The 17,638-nt window shown below is 39.4% G+C and overlaps 1 long non-coding RNA gene across 3 annotated transcripts in view; it reads right to left on the bottom strand.

The window, feature by feature from the left end:
* Positions 1-9,860, bottom strand: part of LOC108529097 (uncharacterized) — a 129,480-nt gene extending 119,620 nt beyond the window's left edge. For all 3 annotated transcript variants that reach the window (XR_001885400.1, XR_001885401.1, XR_001885399.1), the window contains exon 1: positions 9,717-9,860. This is a non-coding gene — a long non-coding RNA (uncharacterized LOC108529097). The remainder of the gene's footprint in view (positions 1-9,716) is intronic.
* Positions 9,861-17,638: the final 7,778 nt, after the last annotated feature.

Below are 17,638 nucleotides of genomic sequence, written 5' to 3'. Positions count from 1 at the left end.
AAGGGATGAAATAAGCCCCGTTCTCCCTGTAGGACTCCCAGGTTTATTAGGATGAGGAAATTCCCACCTAATAAGTTTTGGTCAGACTGGTTGTCTGCTCTCAAACCCTGTCTCCTGATAAAATGTTATCATGACAATGCATGCCAGAAACTTCATTAGCAATTTTAATCTCGCTCTGTCCTGTGATCTCGCCCTGCCTCCATTTGCCTTGTGATATTTTATTCCCTTGTGAAGCATGTGATCTCTGTGACCCACACCCTATTCGTACACTCCCTCCCCTTTTGAAAATCACTAATAAAAACTTGCTGGTTTTGCAGCTTGGTGGGCGTCATGGAACCTACTGACATGTGATATCTCCCCCGGACACCCAGCTTTAAAATTTCTCTCTTTTGTACTCTTTCCCTTTATTTCTCAGACCGGCTGACACTTAGGGAAATAGAAAAGAAGCTACGTGAAATATCGGGGGCTTGTTTCTTGTTCCGTGGTCTTTTTCTTCTGGGAAGTTTGTGCCTGGTTCCTTTTCTCTTTCCTTGCTGAATTGTTTCTCTTTAACTTTTCATCTTGGAATAACTAATGATCTGTAATGGATGCCAATGGTTGAAGGGCAGTAAACACGGACAAATAATTGCTTGTGGTTTCCTGTTTTTGCTGTTGTTTTTATTATGCCTGAAACAATGAAATTGTTTCCATCTGCAATCAGGCCTGTTAGCCTGTATTAAGTATAGCCAGGTGAGGTGAATACAACATTCTTGAACCTGAGGAATTCCTGAGCTGAGGCAACTGCTAGTGTCATCCACAATTCTGTCTCCTCACATTTGTCTACCCTACTTCAAGCATATGACCTAGTCAAAATGCAGCTCCAAGGCAGGCACGCTAACCCATCTAGTTCAGGCCTTCTCTTTCAGTCTATTTTAACTGAGATAATGTCAGAAGATCAGCAATGACCTTTCACCTTCACAAGATATCTGGGATCATTGAGGGATGCTTTGCCACATGTCTCCAAGACACTCCTGAGAGTTATTCACCCTTCTTGTCAATTATCTATTGCCTCTCAACTTTGAATGCATTCTTCAATATATGCTCTACAATAAATAGTGGGAATTTCCCCCCTGCACTCTGAGCTCCCACACTACTGCCAAATGGGGCTCATATCCCAGGCTCCAGTGTGCTAGAGGACTGTGTCCCAGACTGTCTGCCTCTACAACAAGGAGCAGGAGTAGGAGGCAAATGATCAGAAGCCCTGCACTTAGCAGTGAACTGCTTCCTCTAGTTCTTCCTGTACTGGGAGGACACAAAAGCTCCACCTCCAGGACTTCCTGTGCATGAATTTCCTGCCTGCCCCTTGGTCAGTTCTGGCCACTTCTACAACCATATCATGCCTTTGTCCACAGATCCTAGAAGGCCTGAGAGATGAAGGCAAGGACATCACGCTTGAGGCCAGAAGCCTTTCCAACTTCCCCACAGGTCCAACCTTCCTTGACATACTAGTTTTTTGGGAGGAATTGTTCATGACTTGGATTTTCATCAACTGATTTCCTCACGATGGCAGTAGTGCTCCAGAAATGTCAACCAGCCCTGTCCCCAGGGCCTCTTCTCCCGCCCATCCAGTGTGAAAAAACGCCAACAAAGGACAAAGGCACAAGGAAACAAAACTGTTTCAATTCTTGCCCAGTTTGAGGAAACTTGTTCACATCACTGTGCTTTTGCTTTCTATTTCCATCTTAAATCAAAACGAGTCCTTAACCATCCTGCCCTGGTGAGGCATCTTCCCTTTTCCAGCATTAAATTTCCACCAGATCTTTGGCTTCACAGTTCAGCTCTTCTTCACTGAACATTAGTTCTTCAGCATTTGCTCAATTTATTAAGTTGACTTCTTAAAGTTGAACAAGACTCAGGATTCCAGAATGAAATGGGAGAAGAAAATGCCGTAAGTTCCAGGCTTGGAGAAGGTCATCTCTAGTCACCTGGTATCGTGGTCCTTGACATAGTTTTCTAGGTTACCAGGGAATCTCCCTCCATTTTGTAGGAGACACTAATCTTTCTGTCTGGTAGAAGGCTGTTATTTGGCCAAATTCCTGAGATTATTTTCTTATAGGCTATATAGCTCTCATTGGTTTGACATGTCATATATGACATACCAAATGTACCTTTACATTTATTTATTTATTTATTTATTCATTTATTTATTTATTTTTGAGACAGAGTCTCTCACTCTATCTCCCAGGCTGCAGTGCAGTGGCACAATCTCGGCTCACTGCAACCTCCACTTCCTGGGTTCAAGCGATTCTCATGCTTCAGCCTCCCAAGTAGCTGTGACTACAGGAAACTGCCAATACGCCTGACTAATTTTTGTATTTTTAGTAGAGATGGGGTTTTACCATGTTGGCCAGGCTGGTCTTGAACTCCTGACCTCAAGTGATCCTCCTACCTCAGCCTCCCAAAGTGCTGGATTTACAGGCATGAACCACTGGGCCTGACCTGTTCTTAGGAAACTCTTAATGAAAAAAATGTATTAAAACAAAAAGGTGAGTTCTTATCTAACAAGTCTTCAGATGCAACTTTTCTTTAGCATATTGGGGTGTATCTAGTTTAAAAATTCAGTACATCGTGTCATGCTGACCAATTTGTCTTTGTAATTACTCAATACCTTCTATACAATGCTAAATGTGGAAGTCCAAACGCGACACTAAACACACACACACACACACACACACACACACTCTCCTTTTTCACTTACTTCATTCACTGAATTCACAGGTTTGCTATTTTACTATTTTATTTCCCTTAACAAAACAATAGTCAATATATGTTCTTTAAAGTTTATAAACTGAATCTCCTACATTATTTTCTTAGAGGAAACCAGTTTTAATATTTCTCCATACTTTATTCTAGATGTTTTAGTCAAGGAGGGCTGCCATAAAAAAAATCACAGATTTTTAAACAAAATAAATGTATTTCTCACAGTTCTGGAGGCTGGGAAGTCCAAGATCATGGTGGGAGCCAATTCAGTTCCTGGCTAGGGTCCTTTTCCAGGTGTAGATGGATACCTTCCTGTAATGTACTCACAAGGCAAAGAGAGAAAGCTCTGTCCCTTCATCTCCTTATAGGGGCACTAATCATAATGCAGGCTCCACCCTTACGACCTCATCTAAACCTAACTACCTCCCAAAAGTCTCATTTCCAAATACCATTGCACTGTGGGTTAAGGCTTCCACATATGAATTTTGAGGTGGCACAAACTTTCAGTCCATACTACTAGGTTTTTTTTTCTTCCCCGTGTGTAAGCATTGTATTCATTATCTCTTGCTATGTAACAAATTACATCAAACTTAATAGCTTAAAACAACATACATTTTTTATCTCAGTTTCTGTGAGTCAGGAGTCAGGGCATAGCTCAGGTAGGTCCTCAGCTCAAGGCTGCAGTCAAGGTGTCGATTAGGGCTGGGGACTCATCTGAGGCTCAAGATCCTCTTGGAAGGTCATGTGGTTGTTGGCAGAATTCATTTTGTTGCAGCTTTAGAACTCACAATTGCTTACTTCTTTGAGGCTAGCAAAAGAGAATATCTTAGACTACCAGGCCCTCTTTCCCTGTCCTGATTAGATCCAGCCCTCCCAGGGTAATCTCCCTTTTGAGACCCTATCATTTTTGACATATAATATAAAGGAATCAGAGGAGTGATAATCTATCATATTCACAGGTCCCACTCATACTTAAGGAATTATACAGGGAGATGGAATCATCTTAGAATTCTGCCTATATACCACAAGGATGAATGGATGGATAGATAGATACAGTTTTTAAAGATTTGAAGCCAAAATTATACATGAACACATTTTTCAACGTTAGTTATTTGTACAATACTTTACAAACAACATTATGCCATCTCTGACATTCCTCCGAGATTGAAACACTTTTTTCTTTTTTTTTTTCTTTGAGATGGAGTCTCACTCTGTCGCCCAGGCTGGAGTGCCGTGGTGCGATCTCAGCTCACTGCAAGCTCCGCCTCCCGGATTCACGTCATTCTTCTGCCTCAGCTTCCTGAGTAGCTGGGACTACAGGCACCTGCCACCATGCCCGGCTAATTTTTTGTATTTTTAGTAGAGATGGAGTTTCACCGTGTTAGCCAGGATGTTCTCGATCTTCTGACCTCGTGATCCGCCTGCCTTGGCCTCCCAAAGTGCTGGGATTACAGGCGTGAGCCACCGTGCCCAGAAGATTGAAACACTTTTAACACTCTTAGCTAGTAAGTTTTTACTTGCTTATATATCCCTAAATAGAATGCCCATATTACCAATTTATAAACTAACCCATACATTCATAATATATACTCTTCCTTCTAGAAGAATATTTTACTTTCTTTGCCCTCACCACACTTCACTAATACCAATATTAGTACTTCACTCACATCCTTCCTTTCTTCCCATCCTCCCAATGTAGCTATAATTGCTTGTGTCAATATTTAATGCATACAATACTATAACAATGTAAATGTCTTGAGATGATCCATGTACTAAATTGTGTTTGCTTTTCTTTTTCTGGACATCTTTCCCCTAGTCTCTGTCTCCTAGAATAATTTACTAGTCATTTCATTTGATGGTCTGTGTACTCAAAGTTCATTCAAACACACACATATACAAGTTGACTAAAATATCTCTCAAGGCGCTCATTCATATTACAGATTTTGATCAATTTAATTTTCCTCGCAAAATTTATCTCAAAATTTTCTGACCTCCTCCAATGTGTCCAATTTCCCCTATGTCTGGTGCCCCAGCACTTTGGGAGGCCAAGGCGGGTAGATCATTTGAGGCCAGGAGTTCGAAACCAGCCTGGCCAACATGGTGAAACCGTCTCTCCTAAAAATACAAAAATTAGCTGGGTGTGGTGGCACGCGCCTATAGTTCCAGCTACTCTGGAGGCTGAGGCAGCAGAATCGCTTGAACCCGGGAGGTGGAGGTTGCAGTGAGCTGAGATTGCGCCACTGCACTCCAGCCTGGCGACGGAGCAAGACTCCATCTAAAAAAAAAAAAAGAAAAAAAAAAATTAGCCAGGTATGGTGGCACATGTCTGTAATCCCAGCTACTTTGGAAGCTGAGGTGGGAGGATTGCTTGAACCTGGAAGGCGGAGGTTGCAGTGGGCCAAGATTACGCCACTGCACAGTGAAAAATGTTTTTAAAAAAGAGGCATGAGCACCCATTCATAAACAGTATATGGTAGTACAGTTACTACTATTTGCACTTTGGTGTTTACCATCTCAGATCTCTCAATATGTAGAGGAAATCATACATTCCTTTAACCAATATTTATCTAGTTCCTGCCAAGTTCTGGGCACTGTTCTAAGTCTTGGGGATAAAAGAATATTAAATAGGATATTTAATTGAATAGAATCATTTAACTGAATAGAATTATTTAATATTTAACTTAATATAATTCAGTTGTATTTATTTACTATATCAGTTATAATTAATATTTAACTGAAATAATTGATATGTAATTGAATATAATATTTAAGTGAATAGAATTATTTTAATTGTGCACACACACATTTACACATACATGTCTTTATATATACCTCTATATTTGTAAAAATTGTATATAACTTAATGTGCATGCGTATATACATAGTACATATAAATATATATATAACAGGCATGTATGCATAGATATAGGAATATGTGCAAATATTGGTGCATATATTTATAAACTAACACAATACATACATAAACACAATGTGTGTAGATAACTGGAATGTCATAAACAGTAGTAAAATTGAGTATCTTTTCATTTATTTAATAAACAGTTGCAGTTCTTCTTTTGTAAATTGCCTGTTTAATTCCTTTACCAATTTTGCCGTTGGTTTAAATACGACAGAAAAGAAAGTTTTAAATTTTTTAGTCACAGGACGCTTACACGCAAACACACGTACAAAAAATCATCTTCAACTACTCTATGAGGTCAGATGCTAACTGAGTGAGGAAAGTAGAAGAGGGGGCCAGAATGTTTCTCCATTATGCAATGAAACTCAAGTAATTCTAGACGTTCTCCATCAACTTGGGAGCAAGAAGTATGGGTTGTCAGGCTTACCAGGTATCCTCACCTGGAGCTTTTTATGAAGAAGTATCAGAGAAGAACAATTGTTATGTATGAGGAGAATCAGTAGACTTCAAGGAGTTCTGCATCCTCTGGGAGAACAAATAAAGAGATGAGCACTCCTCCCTTCCTCCCCACCAATCCCACCAAGAGATCTGAGATGATGGCAAAACTCTATTAGGGGACAGGCCTTGGCTATAGGCATAACATTTTTTGGCCTCTTTGTGTATGCCTCTGCTCTCTAAGCAGGAGAATTGGCCTTTTTTGGCTTGGCAGGATGGCTCCCAATGTTTCTTCATTTCCCTCCTTGCTCTAAGGCAATGGGGTCCAGACTTTGGCTGTGTATGAGATCCCCCAGCAAGCACAAATGCTGTTATAAGATATCTCCTCAAGTTAGCCTTTTTATGAGTTGTGATGCTGCTATCAAAGGGAGCCCAGGTTCTATGGCTCCAGAACAAGGTGAATTGGCCTGAACCATCTTCTGAGGGGCAGGGTCAGGAACAGGAGACAATGGGCACAAGCCCTTCACTGGGCCCCGAAAGTTATCCTCAACGGAAGCCCCACCCAATAACTTCCTGTGCCCGGACTTCTGGCAGCCGTTGGCTCTGTCCTACCTCGCCAACAACAGGCTTTTACACCTGGATATCACCTTTGTCATATTAGCATCAAGTCTTTGCCCAGAGCTCCCGGAATAACTCAGAGAAGTCAGGGAAGCCCAATTTGGGGTTAGGGCCTGTTCAATCTCTCCGCTGAACCGACGTTTCTAAACCGAAAGACCTCACGGGACGGACGCTGTAATGGCGTACAGCATTTTAAAACTATTTCCTCACGATGGCAGTAGTGCTCCAGATACGCCAACACGTACTGCTCCTTAGTCCTTCTCCCGCCCTTCCTGTCCAAAAAAAACGTCAGCAAGAAAAGGCGCCAGGAAACATGGCAGCCTAACTTTTGCCTAGTTTGGGACAATCTGATCACGCTGCTGTACTTTTGCTTTTGGTTTCCATTTGAAACGAAACTGAGGCCTTCTCTTTTAAGAACTACATTTCCAATAGGTTTCGCCTTCACGGTTGTGTTCTCGCTCACTCAGCATTACATCTCCAGTATTTTCCCAAATTACCAGCTTCTGCTTCTGGATTCAAGACTCAAGAATCCAGGACTAAGCAGAAAAGAAAATGCTAGAAACTCAAGGCCGGGAGGTTATCTCTAAGTACCAAACCACATGTCCTTGCCTGGCTCATCCATCTGTAAGGCTCCCAAGGAATTCTACATTTTCAGGATAGAGATCTAAGTCTTACGTGTTGACTTGTTGGCAGCTATTTGGCTGGAGTCTTAAAAGAAGTGCCCAAATGGCTCTCATTCCAAGAGTTTTGTCTTGTGATTTCATTTACCATTCGAAGACACTTTCCGATGCCATAAAATGGTCTCCAATTGCTTCCTACCACTTCACTGGGTATGTAGGGGTGTGTGTGTGTGTGTGTGTGTGTGTGTGTGTGTGTATTTATCTTTGTATCTGTATTTACCAGTTATCTCTTAGAGATAAGCCTTAAAACCACTTCCTCATTAATAATTAAGACATGATGTTTGCCAAGGATTCAGAAATAACCATGCACTGATAAATATTAAAGCACTATCATAAAACCGATTAAGACCAGTGATAATTTTTTAGATCATGTCCTCCTACTCCTTTCAATACACACAGAGTTTTATATTTATGTTCATATGTGACAATACATTTATATTAAAATTGGTTGTTTGTACATGATGGTTTGCCTAGGAGATTGCCACTCCTGATTCTAAGACAGTTTGGCCACATTATATAAAATTTTGTCTTCATGTTTAGTAATCAAAGCATTGCAGAAAATGTTTCTTGGCTGGGCGCGGTGGCTCATGCCTGTAATCCTAGCGCTTTGGGAGGCCAAGGCGGGCAGATTACTTGAGGTTGGGAGTTCAAGACCAGCCTGGCCAACATGGTGAAATCCCGTCTCTACTAAAATACAAAAAATTAGCTGGATGCAGTGGCGCCCGCCTGTAATCCCAGCTACTCTGGAGGCTGAGGCAGAATAATCGCTTGAACCTGGAGGCGGAAGTTGGGGTGATCTGAGATCACGTCGCTGCACTCCAGCCTGGGCTACAGAACGAGACTTCGTCTCAAAAAACCAACCAACAAACAAAATGTTTCTTATTGCTCCATTTATTATATAGTTTAAATAAGGCATATATAACATAATATTGCTATATATATATAAAACACATAATATTGCTATACATATATATGCACATTTATTTCACCTTAATTATAACTTGACTTATACTGGGCATAGTTTTCTACAAAGTCTTCTGCACCAACTTACATAAATTGCAAGTTTCCGTATATCAACATCTATTTTCCTAGCTGGAAATTTCTTTATACTTTGTTCTACAAGGAGGTTTCTCTTCGAAGGAATTATAAAGGTAACATCTGCTATTGGAAATCTACTCATATTTTGAGAAATTACAAAGCCAAAATAAATGGTATCTCAATGAAAACTAGAAGAAATAACTTTTAAAATGTCTTTGCCATACATTCTCATATCTTCCCTATCCACATATAATGTATATTTTTTATCCTAAAATCCCAGTTACCTTGTATGTCAGACATGCTTTTCTCACTTATGACAGTTTGAGGTATTTGGAAACATCATTAACTACTCCTTGGAATAGGCAATATTTTAAGGTTGCTTCTCAAATTTTGCATTTCCTAAAATTAAGCATACATGTTTACAAAATAACCAGACACATTAGCCTTGTACAAAGAAGTGCAGTGAGGCCACAAGTAATGCCCACTGACGCGGATAAGGATTTTAAAATGTGGGTGTCCTGAATACACCTGTTTTCTGTGATCAGTTAAAGATATAAATATATTAGATTTCAAATAGCCAACAAATCAAGTTTTCACCAATAATTTCTTCTGTACATATTTGTTCTGGGTTGACTCTCAAATTACAAATATATTATCAGCTTCTTGAAAATATCTTAGAATACACAATCTATGAAGAACAAACGGAAACACTTTATCACAAATCCCACTTTTTTGAGGCATCCACTATTAGCAGATTGATGAGTATATTGGTTTAAACATTAAAAAACGATATATAACTGTTCAATAATAACTGATGTTATTTAATGAAATAAATTTAGTCTATATCTCATCAATATACTCCCCACATTCTTCAGCACAATGCTAGACACACACACACACATACACACACACACACTTTTCCATTTCTTTTCTTCAAATCCATCCTCATTGGTCCCACTACACATAGAATTTGGTGCCCTGAATTCTCAACTGAACTCTAGATCATGAGTACTCTCCAATAGCATTAACTTTTCTTGAGTAACAAGATAGTTTTTTATGGCTAAATCTCATAGCATTCTTTTACTGTTGATCAAACCGTAAGAATCATATGCATCTGGGAAAAAATCAGTAAGTGGAACAAATATATAGCAGTAAAGAAATGATACTCTTAAGAAGTTTAATTGATATTCCATTGATGTTTGTTATATTGTATTCTGCTCTTTTAATATATAATTGTACATTGTGGGCACATGTGGACAGGTTGTCAGGATTTGGTGAGTTTTACTTACATGATACATGAGGAATATCCTTGCATGATACATGAGGAATATCCTTGCAGCTTGAGTTGCTTCTTTCTATCATAGTTTTCTCAGGTCTCACATCACATAAGTCTCATCATATGTCATTAAATGTGCTTCAGAAAGCTGGATTTTCTGTTAAGTAAAATTTGGAAATAGAATTCAGAATAGAGCCTTTAAATCTTGCATGTGTGTAGAAGTGTGTGTGTATGTTTTAAAGAAAAATACATCTTGTAATATGTTTTTTTCCTAATTATATATTGAGATGGTGCTGGTTTCTTGAATTTTTTAAAAACTTGCAAATGTAAGCTTTTCTCATTTTCAACATTTCAAGGNGGTGAATTGGCCTGAACCATCTTCTGAGGGGCAGGGTCAGGAACAGGAGACAATGGGCACAAGCCCTTCACTGGGCCCCGAAAGTTATCCTCAACGGAAGCCCCACCCAATAACTTCCTGTGCCCGGACTTCTGGCAGCCGTTGGCTCTGTCCTACCTCGCCAACAACAGGCTTTTACACCTGGATATCACCTTTGTCATATTAGCATCAAGTCTTTGCCCAGAGCTCCCGGAATAACTCAGAGAAGTCAGGGAAGCCCAATTTGGGGTTAGGGCCTGTTCAATCTCTCCGCTGAACCGACGTTTCTAAACCGAAAGACCTCACGGGACGGACGCTGTAATGGCGTACAGCATTTTAAAACTATTTCCTCACGATGGCAGTAGTGCTCCAGATACGCCAACACGTACTGCTCCTTAGTCCTTCTCCCGCCCTTCCTGTCCAAAAAAAACGTCAGCAAGAAAAAGGCGCCAGGAAACATGGCAGCCTAACTTTTGCCTAGTTTGGGACAATCTGATCACGCTGCTGTACTTTTGCTTTTGGTTTCCATTTGAAACGAAACTGAGGCCTTCTCTTTTTAAGAACTACATTTCCAATAGGTTTCGCCTTCACGGTTGTGTTCTCGCTCACTCAGCATTACATCTCCAGTATTTTCCCAAATTACCAGCTTCTGCTTCTGGATTCAAGACTCAAGAATCCAGGACTAAGCAGAAAAAGAAAATGCTAGAAACTCAAGGCCGGGAGGTTATCTCTAAGTACCAAACCACATGTCCTTGCCTGGCTCATCCATCTGTAAGGCTCCCAAGGAATTCTACATTTTCAGGATAGAGATCTAAGTCTTACGTGTTGACTTGTTGGCAGCTATTTGGCTGGAGTCTTAAAAGAAGTGCCCAAATGGCTCTCATTCCAAGAGTTTTGTCTTGTGATTTCATTTACCATTCGAAGACACTTTCCGATGCCATAAAATGGTCTCCAATTGCTTCCTACCACTTCACTGGGTATGTAGGGGTGTGTGTGTGTGTGTGTGTGTGTGTGTGTGTGTGTATTTATCTTTGTATCTGTATTTACCAGTTATCTCTTAGAGATAAGCCTTAAAACCACTTCCTCATTAATAATTAAGACATGATGTTTGCCAAGGATTCAGAAATAACCATGCACTGATAAATATTAAAGCACTATCATAAAACCGATTAAGACCAGTGATAATTTTTTAGATCATGTCCTCCTACTCCTTTCAATACACACAGAGTTTTATATTTATGTTCATATGTGACAATACATTTATATTAAAATTGGTTGTTTGTACATGATGGTTTGCCTAGGAGATTGCCACTCCTGATTCTAAGACAGTTTGGCCACATTATATAAAATTTTTGTCTTCATGTTTAGTAATCAAAGCATTGCAGAAAAATGTTTCTTGGCTGGGCGCGGTGGCTCATGCCTGTAATCCTAGCGCTTTGGGAGGCCAAGGCGGGCAGATTACTTGAGGTTGGGAGTTCAAGACCAGCCTGGCCAACATGGTGAAATCCCGTCTCTACTAAAAATACAAAAAATTAGCTGGATGCAGTGGCGCCCGCCTGTAATCCCAGCTACTCTGGAGGCTGAGGCAGAATAATCGCTTGAACCTGGAGGCGGAAGTTGGGGTGATCTGAGATCACGTCGCTGCACTCCAGCCTGGGCTACAGAACGAGACTTCGTCTCAAAAAACCAACCAACAAACAAAAATGTTTCTTATTGCTCCATTTATTATATAGTTTAAATAAGGCATATATAACATAATATTGCTATATATATATAAAACACATAATATTGCTATACATATATATGCACATTTATTTCACCTTAATTATAACTTGACTTATACTGGGCATAGTTTTCTACAAAGTCTTCTGCACCAACTTACATAAATTGCAAGTTTCCGTATATCAACATCTATTTTTCCTAGCTGGAAATTTCTTTATACTTTGTTCTACAAGGAGGTTTCTCTTCGAAGGAATTATAAAGGTAACATCTGCTATTGGAAATCTACTCATATTTTGAGAAATTACAAAGCCAAAAATAAATGGTATCTCAATGAAAACTAGAAGAAATAACTTTTAAAATGTCTTTGCCATACATTCTCATATCTTCCCTATCCACATATAATGTATATTTTTTAACCTAAAATCCCAGTTACCTTGTATGTCAGACATGCTTTTCTCACTTATGACAGTTTGAGGTATTTGGAAACATCATTAACTACTCCTTGGAATAGGCAATATTTTTAAGGTTGCTTCTCAAATTTTTGCATTTCCTAAAATTAAGCATACATGTTTACAAAATAACCAGACACATTAGCCTTGTACAAAGAAGTGCAGTGAGGCCACAAGTAATGCCCACTGACGCGGATAAGGATTTTTAAAATGTGGGTGTCCTGAATACACCTGTTTTCTGTGATCAGTTAAAGATATAAATATATTAGATTTCAAATAGCCAACAAATCAAGTTTTCACCAATAATTTCTTCTGTACATATTTGTTCTGGGTTGACTCTCAAATTACAAATATATTATCAGCTTCTTGAAAAATATCTTAGAATACACAATCTATGAAGAACAAACGGAAACACTTTATCACAAATCCCACTTTTTTGAGGCATCCACTATTAGCAGATTGATGAGTATATTGGTTTAAACATTAAAAAACGATATATAACTGTTCAATAATAACTGATGTTATTTAATGAAATAAATTTAGTCTATATCTCATCAATATACTCCCCACATTCTTCAGCACAATGCTAGACACACACACACACATACACACACACACACTTTTCCATTTCTTTTCTTCAAATCCATCCTCATTGGTCCCACTACACATAGAATTTGGTGCCCTGAATTCTCAACTGAACTCTAGATCATGAGTACTCTCCAATAGCATTAACTTTTCTTGAGTAACAAGATAGTTTTTTATGGCTAAATCTCATAGCATTCTTTTACTGTTGATCAAACCGTAAGAATCATATGCATCTGGGAAAAAATCAGTAAGTGGAACAAATATATAGCAGTAAAGAAATGATACTCTTAAGAAGTTTAATTGATATTCCATTGATGTTTGTTATATTGTATTCTGCTCTTTTTAATATATAATTGTACATTGTGGGCACATGTGGACAGGTTGTCAGGATTTGGTGAGTTTTTACTTACATGATACATGAGGAATATCCTTGCATGATACATGAGGAATATCCTTGCAGCTTGAGTTGCTTCTTTCTATCATAGTTTTCTCAGGTCTCACATCACATAAGTCTCATCATATGTCATTAAATGTGCTTCAGAAAGCTGGATTTTCTGTTAAGTAAAATTTGGAAATAGAATTCAGAATAGAGCCTTTAAATCTTGCATGTGTGTAGAAGTGTGTGTGTATGTTTTAAAGAAAAATACATCTTGTAATATGTTTTTTTCCTAATTATATATTGAGATGGTGCTGGTTTCTTGAATTTTTTAAAAACTTGCAAATGTAAGCTTTTCTCATTTTCAACATTTCAAGGCTTTGGACAAGTGTAAGTTAAAACGTGAAGGCAAGTCATTAGAAACATCACTGTAGAAAATTACACACTGTTAGTTGCTTGACTGGGGAACTTTCCAGATAACTTCCTTTCTGCCTATTTACTTTTCTGAACCAATATGTTTATGTGTTCAACTTGAATTAATAATGTATGTAATTAAGAGAGAAAGAAAACTTCATTTTCTTTTCAATTTCCTTGTTGTTAGCCAACCAGAATGGTTTGATCCCGTTACAACATTTTGCATTTTCTTGCCTAAATCAGAGGTGTGGTCACCTCCCCTATTGAGGACTTGGCGAATGGATTTCAATCTTTCCAAAGGCTTAAAAAGACTACCTACTATAGCTGAACTTAACTGTAGTTGAACTTGGACAATGGATGTTTTGCCCCCTCCCCACCGCCATCCTTGCAAAAGAAATCTCAGCTATCCTCTTTGTCCTCTCCTTTCTACTTTCCTGTGGGAGTTTGGCTGTGCTATCACTTTCAAGAGGTAGTCTCTGGACAAAGGGTATGCTCATGTGAAAGGTTAAATAATTTGGCCAATTGACCTTCAAAGAGGTGAACCAATTAACAGTGCTTCTCACTTGGTAGGAGCTTGTCCAATTCTACAAATCATTACACAAACATTGACATCAATGGATTCCTTTTCAAAGGCTTGCTCGGGGTTATGATGAAGATTTAAGGGCATTATGGAAGAATACAGTGAACTGCAATTTACTTCTGTACTGGTGAATTTGAGACTCTGTGATAATAGAGGTGCCTTATTCCTTTGCCATCTTTCCTGCTGAGTGGTTTTCTTTTTAACTTCATTTTGAAACAGCTTTTGATCTGAGATGAGTGTCAATGATTGAGCGGTATTGAGAGTTGGCAATAGTTATAATCTGCTATTACTGGTCACAGTGTCATGTTTGAATTCCTGGAACTCAGCAAGGTGCTGCTGCTTTAGGCCTTTATCCGCTCTCTGACCAGATAGTCTCTTCATGTAAACCAAAATGTGTGGGAATACAAAATTCCTGACCCTGAGGAATTCTACAGCTGGGGCTACCTCTCTGTCACTCACAATTCTAAGTTCAGATATGGTACACTGACTCCATACATCTGGCTTTCCTAGTCTAGCATATGGTCAAGTCAAACTATGACTCAACAGCCTAACCCATCTGATGCAGGGTTTCTCTCAGTCACCTGCTTAGCTGAAGTAGGCTGAAAAGGTCAGAGGTCACCTTACACTTTCATAGGATATTTGAGACCATTGAGACATGCTTTCTCAAATGTTTTCAAACCCTTCTTGACTCATGTCAACCTATAACATCCTCAAGGACAGCTAGACCAAGACATGAATAGTAGGAGAGTCATTTTCCCCAGGGACCCTATGGTCTTTGTAGTAGTTGCTAAAAACTTCCTAATAGATGTTATAGCTCTACCCTGGGCAGGTAGAATTCAGGTGGTGACCACATATTACAGCAGTACCCGAGAATAACATTTCTTCCTCTTCTATAAGTGGTCAGCCACTGAATCCATCATTGATACACGAGAAAACTCTCATGTGCAGTCAATCTTAAGAACTTTGCCTTTTCTTGCTATGCTATGGGCAAGTGTCCTGAGGGTCCTGATGTGCTCAGCTTTCCAAAGGAGGGTGTCCTTAGAGGCCTTACAAGGAATCTTCATTAGAAAAAGGCTAAGAAGCAGGCACAAAGAACAATACTTGCTAATCTGAATGAACAGTTAGGTCCCAAGTCTCAATGGCCTCATCTTCCTCAGGGGAAGGCCAACAGCTAAAGAACTCATTTCTGTTCCCTTAATAGAGCTAAGAGTATGTCTCTCTAAAAAGGGAAGCCTTCACATTGGGCCCTAGAAAAAGTGCTGCAAAGCCACCATAGCTGTTACCTCCTGACTTCAGAAAATACTTCCAGGTCTGCTGGTTGTGTATATCTGCACTCCTGTTGATGTTCAATGATTTATTGGCTTACCCAAGTGACACACACTACCTTCTCCTCAGGTCTTCCTTGCTCTAAGCAATAGGGGCACCAGATTTTAGGTATCCTTGAGACCCCCAGAAAGCACGCTGGCTGCTGTTAGATATCATCTGGAATGAGATGTTTCATCTGTACCCTAACATTGCTGACACCTTGTGCCAACCCCCTACCTCATTGTTCAAGGGGCACGGCCAGAGGATATGTGGCCAGAAGTCCCCCCAAATAGGATCCGAGCCATTTGTTTTAGCCCCACCCTCACTGGGTAGATATCTAAGCCCCAATACTTCCTATACTCCACCTGCCTAGCAGCTGTCCCCTCAGTCCTTCCCCTGACCCTCCACTTACCAGCTTCTCCCCCAGGATCCTACCTTTGTTCAGAGCTTCTGGAAGCCTTCAGATTTAAAGTGAAGGGGACGTACTTAGGGCTAGGGTCCACTCAACCTCACAAAAGGCCCAACATTTCTCAGTTGCTAAAACTTGGGGGAACTCTAACAACTTTGGGTTTATGTTTTGTCAAACTACATCCTCTTGATGGCAGTATTGCTCTGGAAAAGCTGATTAGCCCTGCCTGCGCACCCCACCCCCAAAGCCCTTCTCTTCTCACCCATTCAGTCTGAAAAAAGCCACCAAGACAAAGGAGACAGGAAACAAAGCTGCCTTGCTATTGGCCCTGTCTGGGGGAAATCTGCTCATTCGAATTCACTTTTGCTCCTGGTTTCCCTCTAAACTCAGACTGAAGCCTATACCACCCAGTTTCATCAGCCATACTTTGTGTAAAGAATCCCATTTCCACTCTATCTTAGCTTTGTAGGTCTGCTCTTCTTCATTCAACCTTGATCCCCAACATTTTCCCAAGTTATCTGCTTCATTGGGAAATTCTTAGGGACTTAGGGCTAAGAAAGTGAAAAAAATAATGGAAATAACAGCCTGGAGAAGAGCAAATCTAGGCACCAGGCCATGTGACTTGTTTCACTGCCAGGTTCCCTGTGAGTCCTCCATTTTCTGACCTGGGCACTAGGTCTTGTGTATTGAGTTGGGAGCAGCCATGTTAGAACCCTAATAGGAGGGTCCAGATAGATCTCAAGGCTGAATTCCATACAATGTCCCTCTTGGGGTGACACACACACTCCAAACTTACAAAATTTCAGTGGAAAGGAACATGATTTTGTCTTACGGTTCCATCATTCAACATTAGAACACAAGCAAGTTCCCACGCACGTCATTATTTGACTTTTAATGGCTTCCTATGACTTTATTATGTATGTGTGTGCCACTGCTTAAGCCTTAGGAATCAGTCTTATGGTGTTTTCTCATAAGTAATTAAGACATGGTGCTTGTAAAGAATTTAGAAAATAACCATGTGCTGATCAAGAACAAAAGCACTGTCATAAAATCTTGTATTAAACACTAATAGCCTTTTGCATATTTACGCCCATTGTTTCAACACACACACAGGTCTGTATGTATGGTAATACACTACAATAAACTTATATTTAAATTAAATTTATATATGCATTATGTTTTAGATGCAAACTTTTCACTGTTGGTTCCTGGGTAACTGAAATTGTCATGAAATATTTGCAAGACCTGGATTTTAGATAATAAAACATTTGCAATGAGCTTCTTGATTGACTAATTCATTAAAGAATATTAGGTTCTCAATTTTTAAAAAATTTATACACAGGACGTAATACCTATAATACCACCACTCAAGTATCTTAATTTTGATACCTGCCTTATCTAATCATTACTATGCTGACTATATATGTGTGTGTGTGTGTGTGTGTGTATATATATATATATATATACACACTAACATTGGAACAGGCACTACATGCTTATGCCTCAGAACATTAGGGTTTCTTTTGTTTATATTTTTCAAAACTTATACCAAAATTTTATCTTAAAAATTTATGTAAAATCTGTAAAGTTGAAACGCATACTCACTCTAACACTGACCATGATTATACATATATATGCATTATGCATTATGCATATATATGTATATGCATTAGATAGATAGGTCCAAGTTACCTAATTACAGGCCTAGAGAGAAAAAAA

Source organism: Rhinopithecus bieti, unplaced genomic scaffold (genome assembly GCF_001698545.2).
Source record: "Rhinopithecus bieti isolate Rb0 unplaced genomic scaffold, ASM169854v2 scaffold_6568, whole genome shotgun sequence".
Taxonomy (NCBI): domain Eukaryota; kingdom Metazoa; phylum Chordata; class Mammalia; order Primates; family Cercopithecidae; genus Rhinopithecus; species Rhinopithecus bieti.
Note: the sequence above shows the minus strand (reverse complement) of the source record. Positions and strands in the feature narration are given on the sequence as shown.